This window comes from Echiichthys vipera (assembly GCF_963691815.1).
Source record: "Echiichthys vipera genome assembly, chromosome: 8".
Classification (NCBI taxonomy): domain Eukaryota; kingdom Metazoa; phylum Chordata; class Actinopteri; order Perciformes; family Trachinidae; genus Echiichthys; species Echiichthys vipera.
In genome coordinates, this window is record NC_139833.1 from 27,233,305 (window position 1) to 27,248,468 (window position 15,164).

A 15,164-nucleotide genomic window follows, 5' to 3' on the forward strand; every position below is an offset into this window, starting at 1 on the left:
CAGAATGTTTGGGCCTCAATTGAAATGTCACATATTTTCTGTCGCTGTTAAGATTCATTCAAGTCTTGGATGACTTTTCATCATATGCAACTACGTTACAGGACTTTGGGGTAACACTGTGCTTTGTGATGGTGCTGATAATTCAATATTGAGGACACTCCATCTGAATAATATTGTAATCAGAGGTGGAAAGTATTAATACTTATTTAAGAACTGTACTTTGTTGGGGTGCTTGTACTTTACTTGAGTAGATCTAATGTATCCCTCTTTCTATTTGTACTCCACTACACATTAGAGGGAAACATTGTGCTTTTTACTCCTCTACATTTATTTACTGTATGTTTTTTACATGGACCTTCCTCTTGTGTCTGAAATAAAGAATTATTATTATTATTATTTAATTGCTGTATTTACTAATTACTTTTAATTTACATACAAAACATATGGTCAGCGGCTATAGTCAGTGTTATATTATGATGCGTTATTATAAATGAGAAGCCCTTAATACCATCACAGGTGTTCCCTGTCACTGTGGCTAATTAGACCTGTTCATGTTGGAGCTGTTTAAATCTGTGTTTGGCGAGGTCATCATGCACTTAATAATATATACATAAGAGTGAATACATTGTGAATTGACCTGCAACAAAACAGGAGAGCCCCTGAAGTCACAAAATATTATTATATTAGTATAGTATTGTATTTTTATTGTACAAATGAAAATCTCGTTGGCACACACTTGAAAATAAAACTATTTCAGGACCTTAGGGGTTCCTTCATTTAACACTAGTCTTTTGGATATTGAGTACCTTTACTTTTAATACTTATTTTGCTGATAATAATGCAACATTTTTACATTGTGGTGCTGGTACTTTTAGTTAATCTGACGACACTGATTGTAATCAAAGTATGAAACAATGAAGACAATGTGCAATGTGACTAACTGAAACTAAAGTGTCTTTTCTTGTGTCTGTCTGGAAATAATGTGTTTATGTACAGGTAAGGCTTAAGACCAAATATTCTTCTTAGCAACTTTTCTTTATTTTGCATACTTAAATCTCACATGGAAGAAAGCAAATGCAGGCCTGATCATTGTATGTCCAGCTGTTAATGAAGTTAGTATTAATCCATAGTATAAATGGGTGTCTAAATGTAACTCCAACATACATTCCTGGGTTACATGAGTATGGACCATCCACATCCCATTTACGCTTACAGAGGCAGACATATCATGCTTTATCCACATGGTGGCAGCAAAGTAATGCATTTGCATGTGTTCAGATACATTGTGTCCCTGTGTGTGAGTGTGTTTGTGTGTGTTTGGGTATGTAAGCACATGTGTACACCATCATGGCAGCACTGATCTGACCCATGCTAATGAATGCTGCCAACGTGGCTGACACAGAGTGACACCAGGACAAGAAAAAGACCCCCTTCTCTCCAACGCGCCAGCCTTTAAATAGCCCCACAGAACATGCTGCATGTTTATTACTCATGTATCAGACAAGCAGCTGATGGACATGGATGCTCATTACCAGTTAGTGTTGCCTCAGAAGAGACTAATCTGTCCCCTATGAGTGTCATCAGTCAAGCAAACTTGCCTGGCATGGGCAGAAGTTGAACTTGAATAGAAATTATATGTATCTGAATGTGAAGACAGCTATAATAGGTGTATTGTACTAACAGTGCAGAATGTTCCAATGAGAGTTTTGACTAATAATAATGTCCCTGTCCTTTCTTTTACCCGCCTCTCCAGGTATTTTCGCAGTAGGTTAGGTTACATTGCATCTGCATAATAACACACATCCCTTTTTTTCTATATTGAGATATCTGATATTTTGGCAATTGTACAGTGTGACACATGCCGGCCTGAGAGGCAAACCTGCTCTCTCTCTCTTACCTTCCATGCATGACATCACCATGTCTGCCTTTAATTAAAAGATACAAAGTGGCAGTTGCAGGAAATATGAGCAAAATATTTGAATTTCAATCACTAGTACATTTCCCTTATTTCACACACACTGCATCGGTGGAATGTGCCATACTGCTGCATTTCCAGTGATGTGATCAGTCACTGAGCATTAGGCCAGGGAGCAGATCAGAAAGGAGAGGGCTGCACAGTTCATGAAGGGGCTGAAGAACTGCAGTACAGTCTGTGTGTAGCAGCAGGTATTTTTTATATAAGGGAGTTCAGTGTGCAGTCATGGTGATGTTTTCACTTGATGCCCCTTGGAGCTGCTTCAGTGTTGTAGCAGAGGTAAATGTTAAACAGAAGCACAGATGAATACAGATTTGAAGCAAATTGTAGAAAAAAAAATAAATGTGTCTTGGTCCAAGGCTGCACAAATGATTTCCCTTCCTTTTATAGTTTTGTTCAATTGCTAGCAAGCATCCGTCAATACAGAAGCCACCTTTTCAAAACTTGCCATACTTTATAGTTTGCATTATCAATATGCATCTTGGCCAAATAGATAACCTCACCTCCAAAAGTCACTCAAACCATCAAACCCTTCATACACGTCTGAGGATAAGCTCATTAGACCAGAACACTAGCAATAACTCTAAACAACAGGGAGCATTACATAAATGATCAACTTTTATTTTTGAAGTTTGAATGATTTTTCACATAAATCAGTATATCATTATAGAATACTGTAAGAATAACATATTTTCCCTTTATTGACTGTACTAAAGATCAGAATCTACAGTAACATGCAACGTATGTGCATACAAGTCATTTACTTTTATTTTATAATGCCCTTTATATCATGAATTACGACAACTGTTGTTTAAAAAGCTGATGCTCCTGATGTTGATTTGACAGGTTTGGAGGATGGAGCTTTGATTGAACTTCTTTTCGATACAGTGTTTGCATTTTCTGAATATGAGTCCAAAGCCTGGGGCAGGAGGAGGAAACATGAAAAACAGATCCTGTATTTATGCTCTTGTATTGTGTTGTTTTGTTATTCATGGGGCCATGTCTGTGAATCTGCACACATCCTATTTTACTTTATTTGTATTTATTGTATTATTTATACTTGTGCTCTGGCACACATTGAGGTGTCTGTATAATCTTGTATGGGAAGGGTCGTGGATACATAAGCAGACATGAAAATAAAAAAAATAATTAATTAATTAATTTATACTTGTGAAAAAACATGTATCACTCATACTGTGCTGTACTGTAAGGGTTCTAGTCCTCTTCTGCATTTAGTCCGCATCACATCATAAAATCTTCTTTTTTCAGCTGAATAAATATTATTTTTGTTTTATTACAAATGTTCTGTCAAGAATTTCTTTATATTTCAGTAAGGTTACAGCAGACATTTGCCTGTTTCAACAGTGTTTCTAACCCTTTTCAAGAAAATGGGTTTGCATTTAAAAAAGTGCTGGAAATATAGTGTTTTGCAGGTGTATGAATGAGAAAAGAGTTATACATATATATTTAATATATAAATAGGGGCACTGAATGCATGTTGTGTCAAAACAGTGAACTATTATTCACAGTTTGGTCACACAGTTTTGACATCTTTGTCTCCTCCAATGTATATCATGACTACTGTCTTATTTTTATATCTAGTTGTATTACTTCTTTAATATCCCTACAGACTCTTAGAAGAGTGTGATACTGTATGTTCTTTAATGTGTTTTAGTTAGTACATTAGTTATTCATAAGGAAGCAATTTGTTATTTTACAAACATTAATTAAAGTTCTAAAAATGTGCAATGGAGAATGTTATTTGTTAGTTTGTTTTGTTATTTGTTTTTTATTTTATCAGTATACATCATGCACAAAAACCTTACATAGGGCAAAAATAATGTAATACATCAGCCACCCAGCAGATAGCAGCAACAACTCATTAACTAGCATCACCATTTGACAGTCAAGACATACAAAGGAGAGGGTGCGGATACCCACAACATCAGGGCTGCCCAACCCGGCTCCTGGAGGGCCACTGTCCTGCATGTTTTAGGTTTCTCTCTGCTCTAACACACCTGAGTCTCATGATGTGTGTGGTTTGAAAATCTTTAGACTCAGGTGTGTTAGAGCAGGGGGAGAAACCTAGAACATGCAGGACAGTGGCCCTCCAGGAGCAGGATTCGGCAGCCCTGAACAACATGTTACTGATAAACCCTTTTTAATGTCAGACAATGATGCATTAACTCAACCATACTAGAGACTGACAACTTTTATATGTCACGTTTAATTTCAGTTGAATCTGTGTAAGTGCATTGCAAGGCCACACAATCTGTAAAGTGACAGCTCCTCTAAATTATTAATATTCCATATTACTCGACAATGGTGAGATTGTGATGGCAGGTGGACTGATGTGTATAAAAGCAAATTGAAACTTTAAGTTAAATATCCTGAAATAGTCTGATCATACTAGATTTCGAAATGATGAGTTGTATAACCACATGGGTGATATACTGATACTGATGTTTTGCCAGATTCATATCAGGACACAGTTCACCATTACAGATATTGTCTTTTCAAAGCCAAGGATGTAAACCCCCCCCAGAAACGTGTCTAAGGTAAAGTACTTTTGTTTCCTAAAGTTAAACAGAATCAAATATTTGTAGGTGAATGGTTATACCTGATGCGTGAGTTGACTAAACTGATTTAAGGAAGATCTGAAGGATATGTTGAGGATGATGTTGAGATTCAGGCTACCCACTGAATGTAGGCTGTACAACATATTCCAATATACTGTTCCTGTTATATATGTCGCTATAGGAGTCTTTACTTAAACTTAGAAAATTTGATCAAAATAGTACATGCTGGTAATAATTAGTCACCAAAATTGGTTCCTTTAGTCAAAAATCTTCAGTTTATATTTTTTGTGTTCCTTGCAGATACTGCCTTCTTCTCCTGCTCTTCCTCAAATAGTCAACACACAAGATTGCTCGCTATTGGTGGACTGACAAAATATGTCCTTATTATCCAGATGACCCTTCTTGTCACATGCACAGGAAACGTTCCCTGCTGCCTCGACTAGTAGGCATGCAGTCAGCAAGGAAGCCAGCAGTAGGTGTTCTCATTTTGTGAGATTCTAAAGTTTGACATCGGCATTATTATGTTGAACATGTGTGATCTGATCAGGGTTAGTCTTCCCATAATCCTGTGTGTGCTTTTCAAAAACTCATATCAGAACAGGAGTCAATTAAAACTGAGTCGAGGGATAGAGGGCATAAAAGAAACTCCTATCGATGTGAGTTTTGCTCCGTAATTTCCTCTGTGAAAGTTCCTGCACTGACACGTCTCTGTGGAGTTTCACAACGCTTTCAGCTATACAACATTCACACTGTGTAGAACTCCACGGATCTATAAATTGCTCTAAAATCTGTGTGAATCACAAACCATAACTGCAATCTGAAAACATGAATTATTGTGAGTGCTGGGGTACAATGACACTACTCCACTATTTATTCTGTGCTTCTTAGAGCTGTTTGTGTGTGCATCAAAATCAAGGATTACTGTGCAAGTACCACTACTAATAATGCTTAAAAGTTCCTAGTTAGGCCTACTACACAACCAATATTGATCTAGAAACTAATGTATGGGGTGAGTAGCAGTGACTGTTGCTAAATATCATTCTGTGCTTCTCCTCACTCATGGCCTGGCATGGCTTTCTGGGAAGTGCGGGAAGCCGAGGCATTGAGTCACTCTAGACGTCTTGGGTCAGGGTGGTTTCAGACTGTTGGAGGAGAATTATGTTGGAGGGGCCAGTATGTAGTGTGTATTCTCAGCTGGGGTAGCAGGGATTCCCTCTGACAAGACCTGAGATTTATTTTCTTACGGAGGGAGGGGGGGGGGTGTGAGGGTGTGTGTGTGAAGGTGACGATGTGTGAAATTATATTGTCCAGATGTATTTATACATACAGCCACAATTGAAAGAGACATTATATTTAGCAACAAACCTTACTTGACATATTTGCGCTTGTGTGTAACGTACATAGATATCTACGTACAAGCTTTAGCTTGTACATGTGTGCTTTTCTCGACATGCTTGTGTATTTTTCTTTGGCAGCATTGCGGCTCCTGATCTCCTTTTACTGGACAATGATTATGGGCCCAGACGGTTTCTCAGAAGCCATAGCAGTTACGTAGATAGTGGCAAGGTTGTGACACATGGGAGCTGCTGAGTAACACTGCATCCCGCTGCCAGAGCTGACAAGCCAACAAACCATGAAGGCATGCAGGATTATTCATCTTTTTCACTGGGGGGTATGTGTCATAATCCCAAAATTCATCATGCATGTAGGTAAACTATATAGTAAGGCATTTAACACCATATGCTCTTGTAAATATATTACTATAATCAGGACTACTTAATCGTACCACATATGCAGGAAATAACCAATGTGCTTTCTCAGAATTAATTTATCCCGACTAATGCTTTGGATAAATAGAACTAGAATCATTCTGTATAATTAGTGATCTTTATGTACACACAAATGCCACAACTGCAGCCATGCCCTGTTAGAAAACACCAAAGTATGCATAGTGTAACTTGTACTAGAACACACTCCTTGTGGCTGTCGTGTCAATAAAAACGCCCAGGGCCAGGCAGGTGGGCACGCAATCCCGCCCTACCCATTGAAAGTCAGTGTAGTGGAGGTTAATCCTGGATAAACTTGCTTGATTGCATAGGACAGGAGGAGAGTATCCTGTTTATTGTCTGGATGATTAGAAGTTTGTTTTAGAATTAAGAATGTTTTATTCATTTCACAACATCCTCACAACCACAGTACAGTCCACATAAGGCTCTGGTCAGTTTTTACTTGTTGGAAAAGAACTGGAATTCATGATTCATCACATTTTGAGTCACTCTGCAAGAAAATATGACAATGTTTTAACTGAAAATGCTGATTTATACTGTGGGTAGGAAATGTGACTGTGATATTGGCCGCCACAACTGAGAAACAACTAAAAAATGTATCCCAGGCCCCAACAGGCACTGAATACAAAATGGTAATTTGTAAAGTGAGACCATTACTTACTGAAATTGTGCTTTTCTAATAAACCATGCAAGTTATCAGCAGGGGCAGCAGCCAGTTTTCCTACTTGAGTATGTTTCCTGGAGAGGTATCCCTCATTACATGATTAAACTATTTGGTTTCAGCACAGTGGGTCCAAACTGCAGCATCAGAGTATTCCTCCTGATTGGGATCACTGTCTGAGGTCAGGAACACCGCTGTAGGATTCAAGTGAAAAAGACACCACCAGATCAGGTTTCCAGAGACTGGGAAGACGCTTAAGGCTGCAGGGTTGAAGGGAATGCCTTCAGATGGATCCACAGCAAGGCAGCATGTTCTCTCCCTGTGGAGCAGCACTTGGTAGTCTGGTTTCATCTCAACAGTGTTTTAATGACTTAAAATGTATGGAAAGAGTAGGAAAACAGTTTCTACCCTTTTGTTGGTGTGAAATATGTGAATATGTCCGTTTGTGGGATTCATTCGTGAGTCATTCTGACCTGATAGGGGTGTCCCCATTCTCCAAATCCATGATTCAATTTGACTTTTCATTTTAAGTTCACAATTCAATTCAAGCTCTGACAGTAATACAATTGTTAGACCAGGGAGTCTTGATTCATAAAGATCAAAAAATTGTTGGGTTCATGCCATGTCAGCTGTCATTTACATTTTCCAATTCTTCTCTAAAAGAGGATACATGGTATCATGTGTGATACAACCATCATGTTTAATTTTAATTTTTTAAATGTACCATGAGCCATATGGTCAAATTTAAACCATTTATTTGTAATGTAAAAACAAAACCTTATTTCACCCGTCAATAGGGAACAAACTATTAAACAATAAAAACATAAACATGAACACTGTAGAAGTTAGCCTCCAAGGCTCTCTGCCAGGAAGGATTGATTTGAACTTAAACCACTATCTTCTCCTAAACTTAGCCAAGTAGTTGTGTTGGCAGAAACCCCCAAAGGCTAACTTCTTCCATGTGCATATTGCTCAGAGTTTACGATGTGCACCTGAATACACCATGAAGGCCCACATGGTTTACCCATAGACTCCATAAAAGAGATGGACGTAGCTTCTGGGTCTGAAAAGTGAAGCCAATTGGGAAGTGCCTTAAACATGCACTCTTTCATGTCCAGCAGGCGGTGACTCCATGGCTCCAAAAAGAAGTCTGATTGTATAGAAGTCAATGAGAAAATGAGCCTACTTCTCACTTGATTTATTGCCTTATTTTCTTAATGAGTTTATGGTTTCAATCACTAGTTTCAAGTCTTTTTCAACACATCATAATGTTTTTTTTTGTAAATTTGAAATAGACGATATAGTGGTGCATGCTTTAGGATGTGGCTGCCTTGGGATTAAAAGTGAACTTGTTTTTAAGTCTTAGGACTTTGACCCTCTCATAGAGGGAATTCGCTTCATCAAAGTTATTTGTGAGGTTTAGTTTGGTTGCATCTTGTTAACAAAACTAACATTACGTTGCTGACGGGGGGGAAGCTTGTATGTCCAAAATGGTAATTTGTCAGGAATAGTAGTACTTGGTATTGTGTTTTTATATATGGTCGTATATTGGTAGATATCGTTATATTATAAATATTAAACCACAATCAAACTCAAATGGACTTATGAGGTTTTTGACCAGTGAATATGGAGATACCTGTTTTTTCATCAGTGATTATAAAGGCCGCATCTGAGGCTGAGTGCTTCACATTCCATTATCAGTTTACAATTTACAGCTTACAAAGTTTAGTGTAGCTCTGTTTTTCTGTAATTGAAACACAAGCTGAATTGTGTGATTTGTGTCAGTACCCTGACCTCATCATCAGTGAGCTGGTTGTAGGTCAGAACCGGGTTGTGAGTTTGCTCATAACTGGCTAATTTTAAAACATTATATAAAAAGCTCCACTTACCTGATCGATCAACTCGTATGTATCTCGTACTGTCAGCTTGAGCTCGGCTGTTTCACTTCATTCCAAATGGAAAGGGGGTGGAGCTACGAGGTTTGAGGATCCAATGGAGTTACGAGGTTTACTCACGACCTCTTTTTAATACTTTTAATAGGTTAAAACTTTATAAAACCCATACACAGACGTGAAGCATGATCATTAGAACATATTTATGAAAAAAAAATGGAGATATGGAGATACCATTTATCTACCTAGTGCTAAGGGAAACTGCTGGCTATGTTTCACTGCAGCATGGGCATCATACATGCAGATGAACAGCCAGAGCACCTGTAGTCCCTGCTCACTCACTGGCAATCGTTTGCCGGATGACTTCCATCAGCCAGATGAAAATCATCACTGCTTGAAAACATTGGCTTAGTGCTCAGCTCCACCCTATTGTCCAAATGCGGTCACATACGCTTTCAAAAAAACAAGGTGGCGGTCACATACGCTTTCAAAAAAACAAGGTGCGATGGCTTAAATTCTAAACTTGAGACTTAGCGGTAGTCCACAAACCAATGAGTGACGTCACAGAGTTACATCCATCTCTTTTACACAATCTCCGGCTTAACCATGCAAAACGTTGCCGCATTGGTGACTTCAAGGGAGCAGGACAATTTTCAGTAGCCATGGTGTCGGAATAGTGCTGCCGCCATTAAGCTACACTGTATAATCTTTGTGTTTTTCCTAGGACACGCACAAGTAGGCCTACGCGGTGGTGGAAAAAAAAAAATACTGGGAGAAATTCAGATGCTGCTTCGTTGGTTTTCGTTGATGGAATCAAAGGAGAGGGATCACTAATCACTATCACAATCTTTTTAAGGGTTGCGTGTATGTGTTGTTCTCAAACATATGAAGGAGAGCATTTTCTTTTTGCACTTTGCAATCAATCTGAATAAATTCTAATGGTCATGGTGATTATTGTTACAGAAGGATATAAGAGTTAACTGAAAAAACATATTAAAGCAGTGACACACTGACTCCCCCCTGCTCCTGGCTAATCTTAATATTTGCAAAAAGGCCAAATGAAGTCAGGTTACTGAAGAATGGCACCCACATGCCACTTAAAGCATCCATGTCCTTAACTTTGCATAACTATAAGCCTTAATATGACTTAAACCGAGCGTTTTAAGTCTGAAAAGGCACAAATGCCGTTAATTATGTGATGGATATTTGTGTTTTGATATTTAAACAAACCATCACTCCGCAGAAAATAAAAGCCTCTTCACTATGAGCCCGGTCTCTTGAGAGTTACACGCTCCAGTCAGCTCAAAGCAAGGTTAGTCAGAGTGGCAGGCCTTCTGAATTCCAAAAATAAGGGAGCAACTTTTCAACACAGTTGATTTCTTGAATAAAAAGTTATCAGAGGGGCGCCTTGTGGAACAGTGGAAGAGCAGGCACCCCACATAGAGAGGCTAAAAGTCCTCAATGCAGCGGCTCCGGGTTCAAAACTGACCTGCAGGCCTATGCTGCATGTCGCCTCTTTCTCTCTCCCATCCCCTGTCAACCTCCACCTGTCGTTTCACAATAAAGGCCCGGAAAGGCCAAAATAAATAATCTTTTTTTTTTTTTTAAGTTATCAGACAGGAATTTAGTAATAAAATATCACACAAAAAAATGTTAAACCCTGCCACAGTTGTGATCTGTTGAGTAGCTATTCCATCACTTTGCATTGTGGGACACAAAAGGTGAGGTAGACTGGTCCAATGCATACTGCAGATTTTTTCCAAATCAGTATCAGGTATTTTTGGCATACTGCAGGTTTTCTTCATTTGAATATTGCATAATACAGGCTACATGATGGCCAAATCAGTATGTACTGCTAATTTAGAATATTGCCATAGTCATTTTTTTTTTCCTTTGGTAATCTAAGTATGGCAAAGTATGGACAGTGATGAAAAGACACATAAAAGCCTGAACAGCTGATATTAATCATACGATAAATAAAACACTAATATGAATAAAGATGCATTGTGTTTTTGAAAAAATATCTTAAAGTTAAAGAGGAGGACAAACCAATTAAGTGGAACAGGGCATTGCTTTTGCCCATATGTCAAACTGCCAACGAAAATACTGTGAAGCATCCCACCCTGAACTCGTAACCTTCCAACCCCCAGTCACATCAGTAAAAAGAAAAAAATCCCTCCCAACTGGACAGCTGCCATGGTTTCCAAGCAACCCACACAAACAACAGGAAACAGAAGAGGGGATCCCCTAAGGGGGGCCTTGAAAAAGGAAGGCATGGACTACAGACAGGAAAAGGAGAGAAAAAAAGAGGAAGGAGACGGGAGTTGGTCCCTCAGTTGAACCCCCTCCGCACAAATGTCCAGCAGGGGTTATTTTTCTCGACTCCTCAGTGAGCCGATCTTAGACTGTGACTTCTGCAGCACTGTAAGCCAGCATCAAGACCTGGGTCATAGAATCACAATAACAGCAGTGTCAGTGACCTGCCTAAAGTCTTCTCTGAGTCTTTAGATGAAAGGCCCCCTAAGTCATATCTCTACAGCAGCACTGAAGGACACTAACTTCAGTTGACATCTTCCTCCTATCAATCTGTTGTAACACATTTAGATTCCGTGTATGATATACTCATATTGCTCATGCTAAACTCGAACCAAAGTGTAAAGAATGCAGCACAATAACCTGATGGATGGAACTTATCCTTGAAAAGCTGATGCTATATGAATGCCCTAACTTGGCAAAGTAAAATGTGAAACAACATGTGGACAGATGGGAGGAATTCAAATCTGAATGGACAAAAGCATTAGTTAGCGCACCATGTCCACTATATCCACATTTTTTATTCATTTTAAAACTCTGCTTTAAAATTAAAACAATCTCTGTCTACACAAGCATATCATATTTGTATCAGAAATCATCTCTGTCAACATTAACATGCCTGAAAATGCATCACATGAGCATTTGCGTGTATTTGTTAAATGTTATGTTGTCTAATGCTGAAAATACAGCTTGAATCAATGACGAACTGTTCCTGAAAGTAACACAAGGAGCGATGACAAATACATGGGAGTCATTGCAAAGCAACTACAGCGTCATATTAGAGCGGTACCAGGAGCATTATCTATAGCTGGAGGCAGACACGGCAAAGGGAAAGGAGCAAACGCAAAAGGGATGGTATGGAATGTAATTAAGCCTCACTAACTGATAACGCTGACTGACAGACAGACATAAGAAGACCCAAGGAAGCCAACTCTCTGTATCATGTTTCCACCCATCCAGACTAAAACACACATGTTACGTTGTGGGATATGATTCATTTAAATGGTACTATCACTTATTGGATTGAACTATTATACATTTTTTTAGTAGATCCCATATTACAAGAAAATCTAAGAGGCTACTCAGAAATGTTAGCACAAGGAAAAATTAATGTATGTATCCGCCCTGTGATACAGACCTGTTCTAAAATATAATGATTAGAGCAATTAGCTGTTGCTTACACAGTCAACACTGCAGTGTGTAGGTGACTGAGTAACTGGACTAGCCAAAGTTTGGCCTGTTGGCAGTGCTAGATAAAAGATCACCAAAATCAAAAGGTTTCCTCCTATTGGGAGCAGGAAAGCACACAGCAAATATTGTGTGTTTAGTGACCAAATACTCAAAGTAAATAGGAGTAAAAGAGACATTTGAAAATTGAAAGGTTGTATTAATATGGTGCCAGTAAAAGAAAGGTCATTGAATCATCATAACCAGCTCTTTTACCTCTCTTGGAACATGAGAGTACAGAGCAAATGCCATGCCTACAAGTCAATAAGGATAACAGATTGAAGTCAATGTGTTAATTTAACCTAAAACCAAGGCAAATACACACCTGGACCTCAGCATATTGACAATAACAATGAAATATGAAAAGGCCTTATGCAGGAACATAATGTCATAAACACTGATGGCACTTTTCATGTCGAACTGTGAAGTTAAGCTGGCTGCTATGTTTACCATGGGAGATTTACTGGTTGTTATAGTAATTACACATGCTGTACCAAGTGCACAGAAGTGTAGTAAAAGAATAGTTGAACATTTTTTAAATAAGCATATTAGCAGATTAGAGGATTAGAAGATTGATACTACTTTTATATCTATATGTTAAAAATGAAGCTGAGTCAGAGGACTGTTAGCTTAGCATAAAGACTGGAAGCAGGGGTAAACAGCCAGCATGTTTCTGTCCCAAAATAAAAATACCTATCCAAAAAATGATGATATTCCTAACAACTATTTTGCCTGACATTTAAACGGAAGTGAAATGTTAGACTAGTCAACAACTCTCAAACACTCAGAAACAGTTAAACTTGAGCACAATTAAATCTGTAAAAACAAAAATGTTTGCGTATATTGCAAGAGCTATTTGAAATCCTTGATCACATTTTTAAAACACCAAATTGTATTTTACATACCCGTTGTGTTGTGTAACTTAATATTTGATGAATCACAGTTGGAAATGTGGTCTAAGAAGAGTCATGGTTTGGTATCGTTTATACCATATCTCAGGGAGCACATTTGAGTCATTGAGCTAGCTGGTGCATGCTAGTATATCTGCTAGCTAGCCGATTATGGGCCAATCCAGTCAATCAGGAGAGAACCAGACTGACTGCTGGACATAGCCGCTACGGAAAGAAGAGGTGGTGGCAGGATGGGGCAAAGAGAACGTCACCAGATTGAAGTGAGTCAGGAGTGATGAGTTCGAGTGAAAGGCCATTTGAGAGGGCGTGCCCTGCAACTTTTCGAGCGACCTCATTTTACCCTTATGAAAACACGCCTGACGATCAGAATGACGTACTCCATTTGTTCGGCCACGAGCGGGGCTAACTGGTAGAATTCACTTTTTACAAAACCAGTCGTCAGTAAACCAAATACATCCTTCCCTCCAACTGCTTGCGACGCTTCTCTGTCATCATTGGGTTTAACCAGCCAAGCTTCGTGATTGGACACAGCAAAAAGGGATAGGAAACAGGAAGAATAGACCTGCTCTTTTCCAGACCCTTGTGCAGAGCAAATTCAAATCGCTGGCAGAAGGGGGTGGGGATACCCAGTCTAAAGAATGTGAGAATAACGCAGCAATAAAGTATTGTAATTTTTTTTGGAACAAGGTTCACTGAGTTTTCAGCATCGGCCATGAGGATAATAATATCACAACAACAACAACAAGGCTCCATTGTCCAAACCGAGTCAGCCAACTTTTCTCCTTCCAACATATCAGATCCACTCTTTTTGTTCAAGTCCTTCAAAATAAAATTCCTAAACTGTGTAACTGTTTTCCTGCCGGTATGAGTATATTCACAGGTGAGCATTTCACATTATCCTGTTGTTTATTTGTCACCACCCATGTGTGTAAAGGCCTTAATGCAGGTTCATGCATTAGGTTATTCAATACATATTAACAAAGTAATTATCTTAGCTAATTCTAGGTGTGTATTCATTTGGAGTGTCTTGTCCCTAAACAAAATACATCACTAAACTGCCTGTCTTGTCATCTTCTAGTTAGATAAAATAGCAATGGAAACAATGACTGCCTATGACAAATTACATCTCAGTATTTAGTCAACAAAATTAAGACGCAAAGAGATTGAGTTTAGATTTGTGAGTGACCTTTTCGCATAACCAGGACCCTGGTTGTATAAATGTGTTTTAATGTAGAGCAGCCAAGCTGGAAAGCCCTGCAGTTAAAATGGCCTTGGCATATATGCTTGGGTGTAAATCACCATAATGGAACTGGATGTGACAGTCATAGGCTAGAAAAATGAAACCATCCGCCCTCATGATCCCATAACCATTACTGGGATTGTAACAAAACTGAATTGATAGACATTTTGGTAGAGGGAGAAAAAACAAAGTTTATATCATACTGTTTTGTTTGAAACTGACAATATGGCCCTCCTCAGATGTCTTGCCTGAGTAATTATCTGTGTTAAAAGTGATGTAGGAAACTTGTCTCATAGGTCATTTGTCTTTGACCTATAGAAGCTGTTATTGGCCACAGGTTTCGAATTAGCAACACATGTGGGTAAGATACAGTACCCATGGTGGAGCTGTTATCACATCTCACACTGTCAGCAAAACCAGTCATAGAGAAAACAACACTGACAGGGGTCATTAGTTAAAAAAAACAATGTGCAGTTATTTCAGGCCTGTGGAGCGCTATGTAATCTAGACAATAACAAACAATATAGCATAATCATACTTTTATGATTTTGTTTGCTCTCATAAAGTCTGATAGCTTGT